The 15,963-nt window shown below is 39.2% G+C and overlaps 1 long non-coding RNA gene across 1 annotated transcript; it reads right to left on the bottom strand.

The window, feature by feature from the left end:
- Positions 1 to 362: 362 nt before the first annotated feature.
- LOC125325398 lies at positions 363 to 15,570 on the bottom strand. The gene is made up of 3 exons (XR_007203314.1): positions 15,456 to 15,570; positions 5,568 to 5,630; positions 363 to 716 (listed from the first exon to the last, which is right to left on the bottom strand). It is a non-coding gene; the product is annotated as an uncharacterized LOC125325398 (long non-coding RNA).
- Positions 15,571 to 15,963: the final 393 nt, after the last annotated feature.

Below are 15,963 nucleotides of genomic sequence, written 5' to 3'. Positions count from 1 at the left end.
TGCGGGCGGCGGCGGAGGGCGGGCGCTTGTGCCCGGGCAAGGCTGAGCCCGGCCCCTGCAGGGCGGCAGCGAGCGGCGCCGGGCATCTGTGGCGGCCAGGATGAGACGGGATTCCGCCCGAGGGGGGAAAATAGCAGGGCAGAGCCATCCCGAGCGGCGCTTTCCGCCGGCGGAGCCCGCGGGCGGTATGGCTCCCTCACCGCGGCCTCGGGGGAGCGAGAGGGGACGAGCAGAGTCACCACAACGCAACACTCGTTCTTGACGGTGGTTTTTTGTTGCTTGGGTTTATTTGGTTTGGTTTGGGTTTTTTTTTTTTGTTGGTTTTTAAAATTTTTATTTCCATTTAGAAGGATAGTTTGGGAGTTTTGTTTTGTTTGCGGTTTTTATTTTGCTTTGTTTTTCTGCACGAAGAGGCTCCGGAAATCTCTTTAATGTATTTCCTATTAAAGGAATGACAGTCATCTAAAAACCAGTGTATTGATGCAGCGCCTTTATTCTCAGAGCAGTTTACCACGCGCGGCCCTGACTTCGGGCACTGTGTCCTCCGGCGCCGTTCCCGCACTCCAGCTATTTCCAGGATCCAGGTGTTCGCACGTGACTCAGCGTGTCCCCTCCTGGGCACAGCCGCTTCGGGATGAGGGCTGGCATCCCGACAGGGACACGCGCTCCTTACCCAGGTGGAGTGGAGCGCTTTGGTCAGGCAGCCCTGGTCCAACCTGGAAAAAAAAACAAAACAACCTGATTGAAAGAGAAAATACAATAAACTACTTGATACCTCAATTATCAGTGCATCGTATTAAAGGATTAATTAAATTACTCAAAGCTCCATAAAGATGTCGAGTGATGGTATTTTGCGGTGCATTTCAATCACCTTTTGTGTCCAGTCCCAAGGAGGTGAAGTGATGCACCTTTCATCTTCAACCCAATGCATCTATCAATAGTTTCCCACTAAAACTGTAAAAACTTGAGTCAGGATCTTTGGGTTTGGAATGAAACCCATATAGCAATTGTTAAAAATAATTTAAAAAAAAAAAAGTATTTTTCAAAATACCAATTTTGTAAACTAGGAGAGAAAGGTATGAAAACATTGGGGGTTTTTTAGTGATCTTTCACATACACTAAACTTCTAAAAGAACTTACCTGAAACCAGTTAAAATAAAGTGAAAGAAAAACAAACTTTAAAAGAATGTGGAGGTTACAGTTCATAAATTGGGGCCGAGTTGCAGCTTGCTGGTATGATATCCTTATAACTCCCTGCAGTATTCCAAGCCATGATAGCCTGACTGAAATGTAGCTCGTGCCTCCAGTAATCAAACTTCAGTCTCTGTTTTAAGTTAGATTATGTTATTTCCTACTTAATTTATTAAATAAATAATTAGTTCAACTTCTCAATATCTGTTTTGGAGCAATCAAATGCTAGGAGTAAAACCTTCCAGTGTACAGGGGAAATTTCATTCCCAATTCACAAGGCAAAAGTGTTCAAGTGGATTTAGGTGTCTACACATGGGCAGAACTATATAAGCAAAGCTTTCACTTCTGACTGCGGAGTACTGAAAAAACAAAAAGTTTTAAAGCATAAAAATAATAGAAATTTTATAGACATAATAAATAAGTTGGAAATGTTTTGTGTTAAAGATACTAGTGTTTACTTTCATCTGATTAGATGCTCATGCATGTTACATGTGTAAATAAAAAATAATAATTAGTCACCACTTCCACATCAATATGAAAACCTAAGATACTCAATTTTTACATTTTAGGACTCTTTTATGTTGCCAAAGAAGAAGCTTGAAAGCATTAGTGTCAAATAAGTATGATTTCCACACTGCCTCTTTTTTAACATAGATACCAACAATTTTTGTTCTGCCATGTGTTGTAGAAATGGCTGATATTTTAAAGTCATGTTCATCATCGCTCTTAAAAGTGTCTTCTTTCATTTATTCAAAATTTGTCTCCACCTTTTTTTGCCTCTTGAGTGTAGTACATATATAAGCCTCTGGAAGGCTTTTCATGACTCCAGAAATGGGATATTAGGCATTTGTTTGAAGAAATTAGTACGGTAAACAACAAAATTCTGCTAATACCCTTCCAATAGTGAGGTGCAATCTATTTTAGCAAGAACTGGCTAGAGTGTTCACTTGGCTTAGCTAAGTAATTACTTATACACAATGTGTAGTTGGAATTTCGTAGTAAAATATTAAGCTGTGAGCACACATTCTTGCTACTTTTTTGATACCAGTTCTAGATGTTTATCCATGCATTACAGCAAATAGAAAACTATATTGTTAAAATGAAAATTCAGTTCTATTTCTCATTTCATCACTACTTTTTAAGGTTTCTTTAGGCTTGATCTTTTCTGTGTTTATATCCCACATAAAGGGTTTATTTGTGACTTTTTTCAAATGTAAGAATAAGTTCAGTGTAGCTTTAGTTGAATCATGCACATTAATGGTTTGCATTTTTATATCTCTAAGTTAGATCAACAAACAGGACATTTTCAGCCTGTAGTAAGAAAGAAAATGCCACCTCTAGCAAAGAATTTTTTGAGTAAAGCATAGCTTCCTAACCAATGCTGTAATGTTCAGGTTCCCACCAAAAGCTTATGGGACAGCATTGCTTAAAAAATTATTTGAAAAAGTTCATTATACTGACAGCACCAAATCTTCCAGTCTGAAATAGTGTAAAAAAAAAAAAAAAATCTTAAACCACTGTACTTTTTCCTTATTTTTAACAAAGTTGCATACATGGCAGATACACTGGGAAAAAAACCCCAAACTTAGAAAGCTACTGGAATCTTGATTGTGGTGCCAGTTTAACTGGCAGGCTTGAAGCAAATCAATATTGTTTCAGTTGTTTCCTAAGGCTGGAAAACCAGACTCTAACTGTTGTAACCAAGCTAGATAAGCACAAGCTATTGGCACAGCCTTCATTGTACTTATAAAATAGGAGCCAAGAGCAAAATTTTTTGGAGGATCAGCTGGAAATGATGACCATAGTGGAATTTTACAAGGAGAAACTTAAGAATTATGCATTATGTCATGCCAAAACTGCATTACCATACTTAAAGAAAGCTTGCTATTGAAAAGCAGTAATTTAGGAAAGGAGAATTACATAGGTGAACGGATTAGGTTATAATAATTTTCCATTTTTTTTTCCTTCAAATCAAAAAATTCAGAACCAAACAACAGATCTAAAGCTAAAATAGATAATGGCGATGAGATCTGACACCCCATGTCATACAGGATTAGCTTCTCATCACAGACACATAGTTTTTGTTGATCGAAAGCAAATGTGAGAAAGCAGACATCAGCACCTCCCGTTGCAGTTAGGATCTGGCAACCAGGGAATCGTGTATTGCAGTTCTGGTCTATTTGCTGCTTATTTGTACTTCCTCTGACACCTCGCTACATGAGAGTCTCTGACTGTAGGTGAGCAACTAAGTTGATGTGCAATTCAGGACTGCTTGGAATGGGACCAGCAAACAGGTTCAGAGGGAACAGGAACTTGTTTACCTGGCTGCTCTTAGAAACACTAACTGGAAAGGTGCATACACTGAAGATTTAGCCACCTGACAGTTGGCAGCAGGAAAATCACAAACTGGTTTTGAGTATGGGCAGCAATGTTCTCTTTCAAAGAAAAAAGAAAGTGCTGTGGACCAATCCAAGAGAGCGAGATTTTACCCTTTAAACTCCATCCTGCAGATAAAGTATTTCATCATATGTTCATTTAAAATAAAAACAGTTGCTCTCTGACCACCGACTAGAATACGGAGCTCTCTGAGCCTTAAACACCATGCTAAGAGGTCATTCTCAGTCTTGGATTTTCCACCTCTGCTCCAGAGATCTCCTGATTCCCTACATATCTGCCAGCATTTCCAAGGAGAATAAGCAAGCAGAATGCTGCAAATTTCTGAAGCAGCAATCAGGGCAAATTCTACGTTTGTACTGAACTTGACTTGATGTCACCCAACACTGCAAAACAGCACAGAAAATTCTTTGGATTTCTTCCTGTTTTTTCCTGAGTTTCTGTCAATTTCTGGAGGTGTAACAGAATCCTCACCTATGATTTTTGGAAAGGATCAGTTCCGAATCCCCAAAATGATCAAGCAGAACAGAAGGCAGCCTGTTTATACCATTTCTTAACTTTCCTCAGAGTTCTGCAGCTATTTGTACACTTTGATGCTCTCTTAGGGCCACTGGCAAGCTGAACCACACAGGTGGATTTCTGCCCCTCTGAAGAAAACCCATGGATACCAAGGGGCGCCAGGAGGCTGTGAAGGTCTACATGACTGGGGATCACAGCTCCGGCCTGACTATCTAGACTTCTCCAGCACTGCTTTCATTCATCCTCACAGGCTTGCATCACTTTGAAATCTAGTAATGCAAACAACAGCAAAATCTCCATCTGAGATCTTCAGAGGTTTATAATTAACCCCATTTTTTAATCCTTGGTCCAAGTCAGCAGTGTGGATGAGCCACACAGCAAAATATCCCAGTAGAGCCCACAATCTACCAAGATTCTTGGAGACAAAATCAGAACTGAAGAGTTTTTGTTTAAAAACCACCTACCATTGCAAACAAGTAAATAGTAACATTAAGAAGAAGTTACCCTTAACTAGATTTCCGCAAAAATCAGAAGCATCAGTGTTCTGGGGCTGCTGCAGTCATCAACTCTTACACATCTGGCTTGACTCACAGCAGTCAGCACTAAACTAAGGATAACAGGATACGCTTCAGCGTTCCACATGTTATGGGAGGGACCAGAATATTGTGACCCACTATTTGGGAGGAGTGCTGAGATTAAAAATATGCCAAAAGCATCAGGTTTTCTGACTGCTGCTTTAGTAAAGATCTGCATGATTTTCATCTGTGATTACATGGAATCAAGTTCAAAACCCAGCATAAGTATGATTAAAATCATACAGACAGTCTGTGCGCTTATTTTTAATGCAAGAGGACAGTAATATAGTGACCACTGGCTAGTAGTTGCTCATTACACACGAATATTGAAATGTCTCAGTTATTGATTTAGTATCTCACAGGTCCAACTCTGGTACAAGTTTCAGCTCTTGAGGAAATCACCAATGAACAGGAAAGTGATGGAATCACTACTTAGAGAATTGAATGCCAAAAATTTCATCTAGATTAAAAAAATAAAATATTGCTTAAATTTTCCATAAAAAACATACGCATATAGGTATTAAAATGGAGATTTTGCTTCTACACCATGGCTTAAAGCAGTCATCACAGGGGTTGTCAGCAGTATTTTTTATTTGCTAGAGCACATCTGTATCATGTTGTGGCAATTAATGTACTTTCAGGTTTTGAGTTGTCTCCACAAACAGGAACAGTTTAAACACAGCAATATTTATTCAATTACTTAGCATTCTTCTTAGCATTGTGGCATTTTAACGTGCCACAACAGTGTTACTCACATGCAATAAGCTTTAAAAACGTGGCAGTTTTAACCTGGCAGTATTATTTTAATGGCTGAACAGCAGGGAGGGGGGCATGGAAAGAAAGGGCTGACTGTATTATAATGATACAGCATCAATCAACAATACTCACCAAATTGTACTGTCCTTGGCCTGCTGCACAAGGCTGAATCTGCTGCAAACATACTCCAGGCACCTGTGGGAGAGATCTATAATGAGAATGATGGAAACCACCAATTTAATAGGTTTTATTTAGTGCTATCATATTTCACTGCATGAGAAAGCGTGAGTGCTTTGAACAGGTGACTTTACCAGGTAAGCACATTGTCAAAACTTGTTTCAAGAATATATTTTCTTTAATAATACACTAGTCTATAATAACCTACATTAGTAACTCAAACTGACATTATCTAAAAAATGCAAGATCCAATATAATTCAATTAAATACCAATCTAACAATTTTTATGCAAATTACTTTACTCCATCCTGCACATTCCTTTATCTCTAGAGATCATTCTCAATTTCCTTTTCTGTAGCTTTTCTAGTGCTACACTGCATTTTGTTAATATCACCACTGAAGCTGAAGACAATATTTCAACTCTTAAGCCTACCAGAAAATTATAGTTAGATTTATACTGGCTTTAGTCACACAACTTTGCTTTCCAATGATTTTTCAAAGTACTTTCCCATAAAGACTAGAAAGTTCAGACAGGCCACCAGCATTATTTTTGGTCTATTCTGAATTTCAAACTTGTTCTTGAGTCTATTAATAAGCTTTGTACAAGAATGTTCATTAGAAGGAAGGCTGTTAGTTCATCCTAGATTGCCAAACTCTTCCCATTTTAAGTCCCAGTTGCTTATACCTTTGCCAAACACTAAATGCTTGGGCTGAAATTTTCCATGCCATGTCTGTGTCTCAATCTGAGATGTGTTGGAAAATTTCAGCTAAAATAAATAGAATGGCTTCCAAGAATGAGTGTTGGGGAAAAACATTCTGTTTTACTTGGGAAGCGGGGGGAGGGGGAGAAGGGAAAAAAAATCAAGAGATATTTTCACTGCAGAGCTCACTTGTTCCAATTCACTGCCCTGAAACTGGCAGGAAGGAATAATTTTGTTTATAATTACACTTTTTTTTTTTTTACTTTGCCTGTGAAAATCAACTGAGTATGAACTACTTATAAGCCTTTGAAAATTGCTGCCTATGTGAATTTACTGCAACGTGGGATGGGAAAGAAATTCCTGACAGGCTGAGATCAGTCCCATGCAATTCTGATGTGTATAGTAGATGCCCAGGCCCAAGAGCTCCACAGACAATCCTGGCATGTGCTCCTGCAAGTCCTTGGTTCCCAGACACTCTGCTGTATTGCTCTGTTACACTAAAAACCCAAAGCATGAGGTGAAACCCATTACACCAGTTCAGTGCAAGAAGGAAGCAGAAGAAGCTGCAGAAAGAGATGGGAAGGAATTGTTAATAGCATCGTTAAATAACATTTCAAGGTGACCTAAGGACCAGACAAACTGCTGGGGAAGACAATGGCCCTTTTCAATTTCATGCGGGGTTAGATTCTTCTTGCCCCAAGTCTGGAGTGCAGTTCCAGCAGCAAATAATCGGCAATTACATCGACACTGAGAAGATTTCCATCTCTGGCTTGGGCGTTACTGGGGTAAGACTGTGAACAGAAGACATGATATGTCTCTCCAGTACTTTAGTGACCTGCTGCTGCCGACACACTGGAGGTGATGCCACGATTATTTTTTGCCTTTTCTTTTATACCCCTTTTATACCTTTACTTAGTGTTTTTTAGCCCACATTCTTAGACGTATTTTGTCAAGCTAGGAGACTAAACTTCTCAGAAGCCTCGTAGTTAGGGATCAGAAAGCCCCAGACACCAAGGTCCTCTCCAGAACACATTCTGTAAACTAAGATAGAACCATCCAGGGGAAGGTTCCTTGGGGAGGGGGGCTCACTCGAGCCTCTCATTAGAGAATCTTTGATAGAAATGCTAATTAATAAGACCTATAATGTTATACGAGATCTATTGTGGGTGTGCATTGAGGTGTGCATTTCGGCGCACTCCACCTGGACGTGGTGCACCTAAGGATCCTTAAAATAAATATAGAAGTAAAATCCCTTTTTCCTTCTAATAGTATTTGATTCTTGATTTTAAGATCAGGGAAAGGCATCAGAGAAAGTTGATTAATTCAGGAATCAGAAGAACAAGACCTATCCCTGAAGCAGCAGCTGCAGCGCCTACAGAGAAAGGAGCGAAAGAGAAGAGAAACCTGGATTAGACTGGTAGTGTGTGAGTCTGCAGGGACAAGGGAAGACTGCAATGCTCAACAACCCCCATATGGCACACGTGTGGCATCTCCAACTTAGATATCCAAATGATTTCAAGAGGCAAGGCTGTCCTGCCATCAGCCTTTCAAATGTACAGGGATATTAATCTTCATAAGCCATGAGAGAAAATATGGGCAGAATGCCAGATTCATGATGGGCAACAAACTTTGTCTCAGGGTCAGTCATAAAGAATGAACAAAATTCCAGCTTACCTGAACTTGGTTTTTGAATTTTGTAAGTTGCAGTTGCTTCCTATTTCGGTATTTTAGCTGGTGTTGCTCTCTATTCCACAAAGTCCTGGCACAGCCATTATGGTTTTTTAATCCCTTTTGTGCTTCACAGGGACAACACACAGTCAGAATCACTCCAGCGGAGTCCAGAGCATTACTGTTCTTCTTCAAAGGCCTCTGGTGTAGATGGAAAGCCTTTGTTGTCTATGTCATACATATCTGGCTGCCATCCCCTAACCTTTGACTTGCAAGCAACAAATGAACTACTTGCAGATCTGGTGCAGGCTGTGAGAACCAACTTCTAAATAGCACCCATAGTCAATTTCTGTCCCAGTTCCGGGGTTGCAATAAATTCTTTGGAGTTGAAGAAGTTTGGGGTATGTTTCTACACAAGTTCATGAAAACTTGCTTTTGCATGTGGAAATTCTGGAACCATTGCTGGTTAAAGTAAAAAAATCATATAAACCCCTTATGTTTCCTCCTCATGTGAGCCCTATTGATATACCTGACCCATTTAAAGAGAGAGACAGCTATGACATCAGCCATTTGTTTTCTTCAGATTCAGAGCTCCCAGCACTGCTGAGGGATTGCCCATCACCAACAATTGTGGTGCAAGGACAAAATGCTTCTCTGATAGATTCGCAGCTGTTTTGTTCTGCTACAGATAGATAAAAGTGAGCATCCTGCTGAGCCTTTGAAGGCAGGCAGTGTGCCACATATTGGTGCTTATTCACATTCCACTTCAGATGGCACCAGGACAGATGGGAGAGATACCTGCAGGCTTTAGCATCACACACAATATTCAGAAACTGAAGATGTCTGAGGTGTTGTGGCAAAAGAAAACTGTGAATGGAGAGGGGTAGTTTGTAGGCCTGGAGTTCAGGGCAAAGCCACGGAGTTTACTTGCTGTGGAGAAGTGATGGAAATTAGAGGATAAAGAACTATATCTGCTTCTGCTGTAGAGGTCCTGTATGGTGGGGGGAAAAAAAAAGATCTTTTCCACAGCTAGACACCTAACCACGTGATGCTTCTTTTCTCACTGGAGATTCAATCTGAGGGATTGCAGAGCTGTCACAGCTGGAGCTGAAGTAACTGGGAATTGCAGCATAGGTATATAAAGTGCAATAAAAAAGTGATGAGCTCTTGAAGCTCAGGAACCTTGAATTCAGCCTCTGACATTTGTGAATGTTTTTAGCCTCAGGTAATGCCTATGAAAGACAAGCAAGTGTTTGGCAGACCAAGCAGTTTATGGAGGACCATGGAAGGGTGACTGTTGTAAAGGAGGGATACCTGTTGTTACCTCTGACTGTCATCCATTGTTGTTACTTAGTCGGGTATGAGAATGGGTACTTGTGTTTATATGAAATCGTTAGACTGTGTGAGTGAATGAAAGCACCTTAAACAATTATCTTCCCAAAGTAACAGCATATATCACAAAAAACCCAACCACAAAACTCACATCAGAATAATAAACTGAAAAAGGAGAAAAAACATTTTACTACATGTTCCATGAAAGGCTGCCTCAAAAGTTGTCCTCACTTCCTTCAAAAGTTATCTTGTATAAAAAGGAAAGAGTGCAGGTTTTTTAGTTTGTGGCAGCAATTATAGTGTTTCATATATCAGAGCATCTTTGAAAACCGTCCCAGTTTTCCTTTGCATTGTGGATAGATACACCTCTCTTTTCATCTGAAAGAACTGACAATGAATCATACAGGTTACTGCACTTCTGTTATAATCATTAGGAGTAGAATTAGAATTTTTCAGTTGAACAAACACAATTCTCAGTCATGTCAATCTTGATGCTTAAAAGAAAAGCATAAACTAGGCAACAATGTTTTTAAGTGGTTTTCTTTCCTGCTCAACTAGCTCAAAATGAACGAACAATCTAATTTCATTCTTTCTTCTCCTCACATAAGTGCATGAAAGATCTACACAATTTAAGCATTGCATAGTCTTTGTTTTGCATATGAACAATTTGAAATAAACGTTTATTGTTGACTTAATAAAATACCCTGAAGTAGAGGAGAAGGGATTCAGTGCCATTGAGCACTCTATCCTGACTTAGATCTCTTTCATACAAAGGCTTTATTGACCTGTGTAAGAGTTGGTTTTTGCTTAACTCTGTAGGAGTAATATGTTCATAAACTAATGAATACTTTAGTAATTTAGGATACATATATGAACACAATAAATATGAATCCTAAGTTAAAAAAATAGGGGCTCTGTGGTCAGGCATTTCAATAATTCAATGCTCTAGTGATTTATCAATGCAGAATTCTCTCTGGTGGCATAGCCAGAACCACTTGATGAAGGTTTCTGTTCCACAGAGGAAATGCTCAGTCAGTCATCATGCCTGAGCTAACTTTGAGGCTAACTTCACTTCTTGAGTGTCTCAGGTAAGAGCTTGATCTCACAAATTCATATTGCACAATTATTTACACTGATTTTGCTTACTTAGAAATTAAGAAGGAAATTGGCAACAACTACAGGGCATATAAACTTTGTTAAATGCTTAAGGAACCTTAACATGATTAAGTCTTTTTAATGAGGGAAGAAATCTTAACTATGTTAAGACACTGTAGATGCTTAAGTCTCCTTAGGAATTTAGAGTAGCCCAGCCATGCTAAGGCACTAAGAGCTTAAAGTAAGATTAATTGGTTAATAAGCCGTAAATTCTTAACCAATCTTAAAAGAGTTAAGTGCTATAATCCCAAAAGCTTGATTCTTTTATCCAGTCAAAACAGTCAATGAGATCAAAACTGTGAGCCTCTGAAGTTCAGTATAACTTTCCTTTGTATTGCTGAGCTGAAGTCTACAGCCAAAGTCTGAATCCATGCTCAACCAAACCTTCATGGCCAGGGATTTCAGCCTGCTTGGAATTAATATCTCTCTGCCCTGTGGATGAATTTGTGCTAAGAGTTCAGTTCTAAACACTGGTTACCTGAAATGTTATCCAAACCTCTTTTCTGATGTTTTTTTCCTGTGGATATTTAATACTAGCAGAAGTAATTTACTGACCCTTCCTGGTTAAATACCATTAGGCCAAAAACTCAGTAGAATGTTGTTTAAACAGGGCAGTCACTATAAACAGAAATGTCTGACTGTGGGTTCAGTAAGCCAGAGGGAATGTGAAGATTAAGGCAATGTTCCAAGAAAATTAATAAAATTAAATTAGCTAGACTAATTTAAAATATTATGTCACAATTATATATATGTATGTATGTATGTATGAGAAAATAAACATATTTTTTAGAAAGCAGGGACTTCCTTGCAATTTTAGAAATTATTTCAGGATGAAGGGAGCTTTTAAAACCACCTAATAAATTTGGGTAGACTGATCCTGTACACTGCTGCTTTACTGGTAGCAACAGATTCCCCTCATATACATCAGCATTTAGTTAAAGGTAGTGCTGTTTATATGTTTTCTGACTTCTTGTAGAAAACTAGTTTATGGCCAGTAAGAGATCCTCATGAATAAGTAGTAGATTTTGGACACTACTCATGGCTCTTGGGTATAGAAGGGCTTTACACACAAAACCTTATGTTTGTCTGACAATCTCTCAGAAGAACTGTGACTCTATTGCCAGCAAAAGGTTACACTGCATTTTTGCAGTTTTGAAGTGAATCAGAGGGGATTACTGAAGGGCAGTTAGGCTTCTTATGAACCTCTTAAACTAGGTTTGAGAAATTTTCTGTTTCTTTTTTGTGTGCTATGGAGGCCCCTTAAGCAGCAGCAGTTCATAGCCAGGTGTGGTAGAGCCCAGTTCAGGTGTTCGGTGTGACATAATGCAGGGGAGAAAACAGACAATAAATGAAAAAAACCCGTCAGGTTTGGTGCCACTGAAAGAAGATGCAGTAGACAGTTTTGAGGCCTTAAAGAAAAAAGATTAAGAAAATCATGTAACATTAACCCTGTTTAATGCAATTCTCAGCTAGAGAGTTGTGAGTACATGGACAAGGGAACGAGACTGTGTCCAGAGAACAGAATCTGTTCTGGGGCCACATCGAGGGTTCACAATGAAGGAGAAAGCCAAGGAGGCCAATTACCAAACACTGAACGTCCTGGAAATGTAATAGGCATGTTTTTGACCTGCTGAAGTGACTCCACATGGCCTCAGAGCTTTCTGGCATTACCAACCATAAGTACTCAAAAGTGCCAGTCAGTCTTCAAAATAGGATGATTTAAAAATAGTTATATTTGCAAAAATAAACATCTTAGGTGTTTTTTTGATTACTATCTCTGTGTTCAGAAACAAGTCAAAGTTTGGTTCAACTTTTTTCTCTACAACCATCTAAACTAGAAATCATAATTAAAAATATATTGTTTAAAGAGGTGACATTTCCCTCTTCTATCACTTCAGTGAAAGGGCTGGGACAAACGTGCAGCTTCCATGTCCATGAGCTAATCTGTCTAGCTCTGCCCTGTTCCAGTCAGTTTTACTGGAACAAGCCGTAATTACGCCCTTCATTTAATGTTTGCTCTGGCCTGAGTGTAACTCGGCTTAATAATGCAATTGCTGTGGATTTAAGGAACTGCTCCAACAAGACTGGTCTGAGGCCTGCCGGAGGCAAGGGAAGAATCATTACTACTCTTTATTATACTTATAATTCATAACTGGAATATTGCTTCTTTTCATCTAGCAACTTACAATTCCTAAAACTTTGAAGTCTAAGAAGGCATTGCAAGTTATACAATACCTACCCATTACAAGTTTCCTGGATTTTGAACAAAAACATTTGGTATTTAAAAATCGCAAAGCAAATCTCTGTTAAACAGGATAAATACATTTGAAAAAAGGTTGTTTTCCCAAAGGCAAACACTCTCTAAGTAGCTTGTAAAGGCACTTATTTTATTTTATCTATCTATAGATACGTTTGAAGGACCATTAATGCTTTTTAGGTATGAAAATAAACTAATTTTTCCATCCTTTATTATTGCTGCAATTAGATTAAATCTTTTCCAAAACTCAAGTTTTTGAAGTTATATGTATTATAAGCATAAATGTCACACACACACACAGACTATCTATATACATTTCAAGATTCTCTTGGCTGGCATGAGGAAAAAGGTAAAAAGATAAAAAGATGCAGGGTGGAGTGGCAAAAAGATTGTCTCTGGTGAGAGATTGTCTGAGCCAGCAGCTGCCCAGCACACCCAGACAGGTTCCTGCTCAGCCTCACTCCAGCCTGTTTGGTTCGAGCAAATCTCAGATTCCTGCTTGCTAATCCTTTCTAGCCAATTTTGCCATGTTATGGTTTGTCTGTCTACTCACTTTTCCCAGGCTAAATTGATTCAGGTTGCTCAGGAAATTTTTTTGGTTCGGTTTGGTTTGGTTTTTTGGCTCTTTGTGGCATCAGTTTTAAGTCACATTTCCTCCAACCTTTATTGCCACTACACAGACTTCTGGACAGTGAACAACTGCAGCTCTTACAGTGTTTTTCCTAGAGCTTTGGGGAAAAGATTGAGGAGAAACTAGGAGATCCTAGTGTGCTGGAATCTTTTCCTTTCCTTCCACCTCACTGTACTAAAGGAATAGCATCTCCCAGATATATCTGATACCATACTTGTGTACCGAACACTGATGGGTTTGGATATTTGTAGTTAACAAAAAAGAGTTGTGTCCTGATATTTTTACTCAGTGTCAAAGCCGGCTTAGTTTTTTGATGGTAGGAGCTGCTCAACAGGTGCCAAGGTTGAAACTGGTGAGAGTCTGTGAATGCTATTTTGTTAAAATAAATTGGTAACTCTGTGCATTTAACAATTTGCAATTAAGTGTCTGAGAATGGCTGGTGCTAGAAACCCGCTATGCATTTATTTCCTATTTGCTCTCAGTAGGTCTCATTTAGGTCATTATTGTTGCCTGTATTCAGCAACAAAAGACAAATAAAGAGCTTCTTTCTTTTCAGAAAGGTGGCTGTTTGTGTTTCTGCTTCTGATACAAAAATTTCTACTGTGAATTCTTGATCCATTTCCTTATTTTGACAGCTTTTATACCTCCCTATGGCTTTTTATAAAATAAAGATGGGGATTTATTTCATGACATGGTGACTTTTCCCAGCTATTTACTAGTTGTCTGATGCCACAAGGAAAATAATTAAAGGGTAGTCTATAGATCTAACAAATTGGAATGCATACTTACATTCTAATGAAGTGCATAGGTCTTAGTGCACAGTTGAGTATTTGGCTGTGCATAGAAGAAAAAATGCAATTTAAAAAAGCATGCAAGCTTAAAACTTAAACAAATTCAAATACACACTGTCAGAAGTAATCTCTGGAAAGATGTATATATTTTACCAGGGATATTGCTTTTACCTAATAGTTGCATTTAATTCCTGATTTACCTACTTGTGACATGCCTTCTTCTCTCCCCCATTCTACATATATGCAGAGAGGAAGCAGTCTGTCGACAGACAAACATATATAATGAGGTTTGCAAGACTCTTCTAGCAGCAGGCATGCTTTTTATCTTCTATAACACCAAACAATGCTAGCCTGTTATATTTTTTCCTAGCAGACTTAGGTGAAAGAAACAAACTTCCATTTGTGCAATTTGCACAAGCAGAAGGCAAATGGAGCTAACTTTAAAATCTCGTGCTGATGCTGAAATGAATGAGTAGTGTTGCCCTGTTCTGAGGATGCCATAACAAATAAATGATAGCACAGAGCAGTACACTGCAGTGTCCGGGGGATGGGCTGCCTTTGCTGTCTTCCCCAGCCTTTCTCTGGTGAGGATTTACGTTTCTGGGCCATGATAATGCTGAGGCTGTGCCCCATCTCTGAGCTGGTGTATGCTCTTCACAGCACCTGGAAGACTAGCATCACCACACACAAGCCTGTAAGATGGACAGCTACCCATTAGGTTCCCAACCTTTACATTGGGGAAATGGGTTTCGGTTACCTTGCTTAAATTGCATCCTTATTTTTCAATACCATTAACATTTAGAAACTCTTACACAAACCATAATTCAGATGATTATGGACCAGAGTGGCTCATCTTAGCTCCCCAATAAGACTCATTTTTTTAACACCAATATTGAAGGAATTGGAGTAAGAGAAGTTTGTGCCTGGAAAGGAAGAAATTGCACATATGAGGACTCCAGGTCTATCATTTTACATCAGTTTTAACCTAAGGGAGAATTTTGTATCATGAAAATCCAAAACCCAATAATAAAACCCAAGCAGCATCTCTTTTTAGTTAAATCAACAACATTTTCACTTCTAGAAGTTTAGAATCATTCAACTGCCTTTTCATAGATGTTTATGTGTATGGCCATACATTCTTCTTGATCAGCTTCCAGTATGAATATGGAGCCAGAGACAAATGGGAGTGTCACCTACAGTCAGGGCTGCAATAAACTATAAATAAATAAATAAGACCCACCAAACCAAACCCACCCCACCAAACCACCTTTTCAAAAGTGAGGTTGTCATGAATGTGGCAAATCAGACCTTTAAAGTCTTTTCAGCTGCGCCGGAGGTGTGGAAAACAATCCGTTTAAGACAATATTCCAGACAAAGACTTTGTGGTGATGCGGGGGTTAATTACAAACAACAGAGGTTCATTATCCATGCCAGAATGTTGTGTTCTCACACAAAAGGCGCTCTCACTTGTTAAATGTCTAGCCTAGACTATCAGAAATTGCATTACACTTGCTGCCCCTCCCCTTACTCCCGGACTTTCTTACTCTGGCCTTTTTTCCCCTTCCTCCCATCTCTATTGAAAGACAGTAATTAAACACTAAAGCCTCTCAGTTTCTGCAGCACTGCGGGGGAACTCCTCCCTGTAATAAGCACCAATTACTGGCTGCGACTGCAGCTGATGAAGGATTATCCTCTCACTGAGCTACGGCAAGCTCTAGAGTATAATCTTCAATTAGTTCAATTCATGGAGCACACTGGCAGGCAGGCCACTACGTTTCCCACGACTTACACAAACAGCCTTTCTTTGACACCCCCC

This window comes from Corvus hawaiiensis, chromosome 4 (assembly GCF_020740725.1).
Source record: "Corvus hawaiiensis isolate bCorHaw1 chromosome 4, bCorHaw1.pri.cur, whole genome shotgun sequence".
NCBI classification, from domain to species: Eukaryota; Metazoa; Chordata; class Aves; order Passeriformes; family Corvidae; genus Corvus; species Corvus hawaiiensis.
This window is presented reverse-complemented; position numbering and strand designations above follow the sequence as displayed.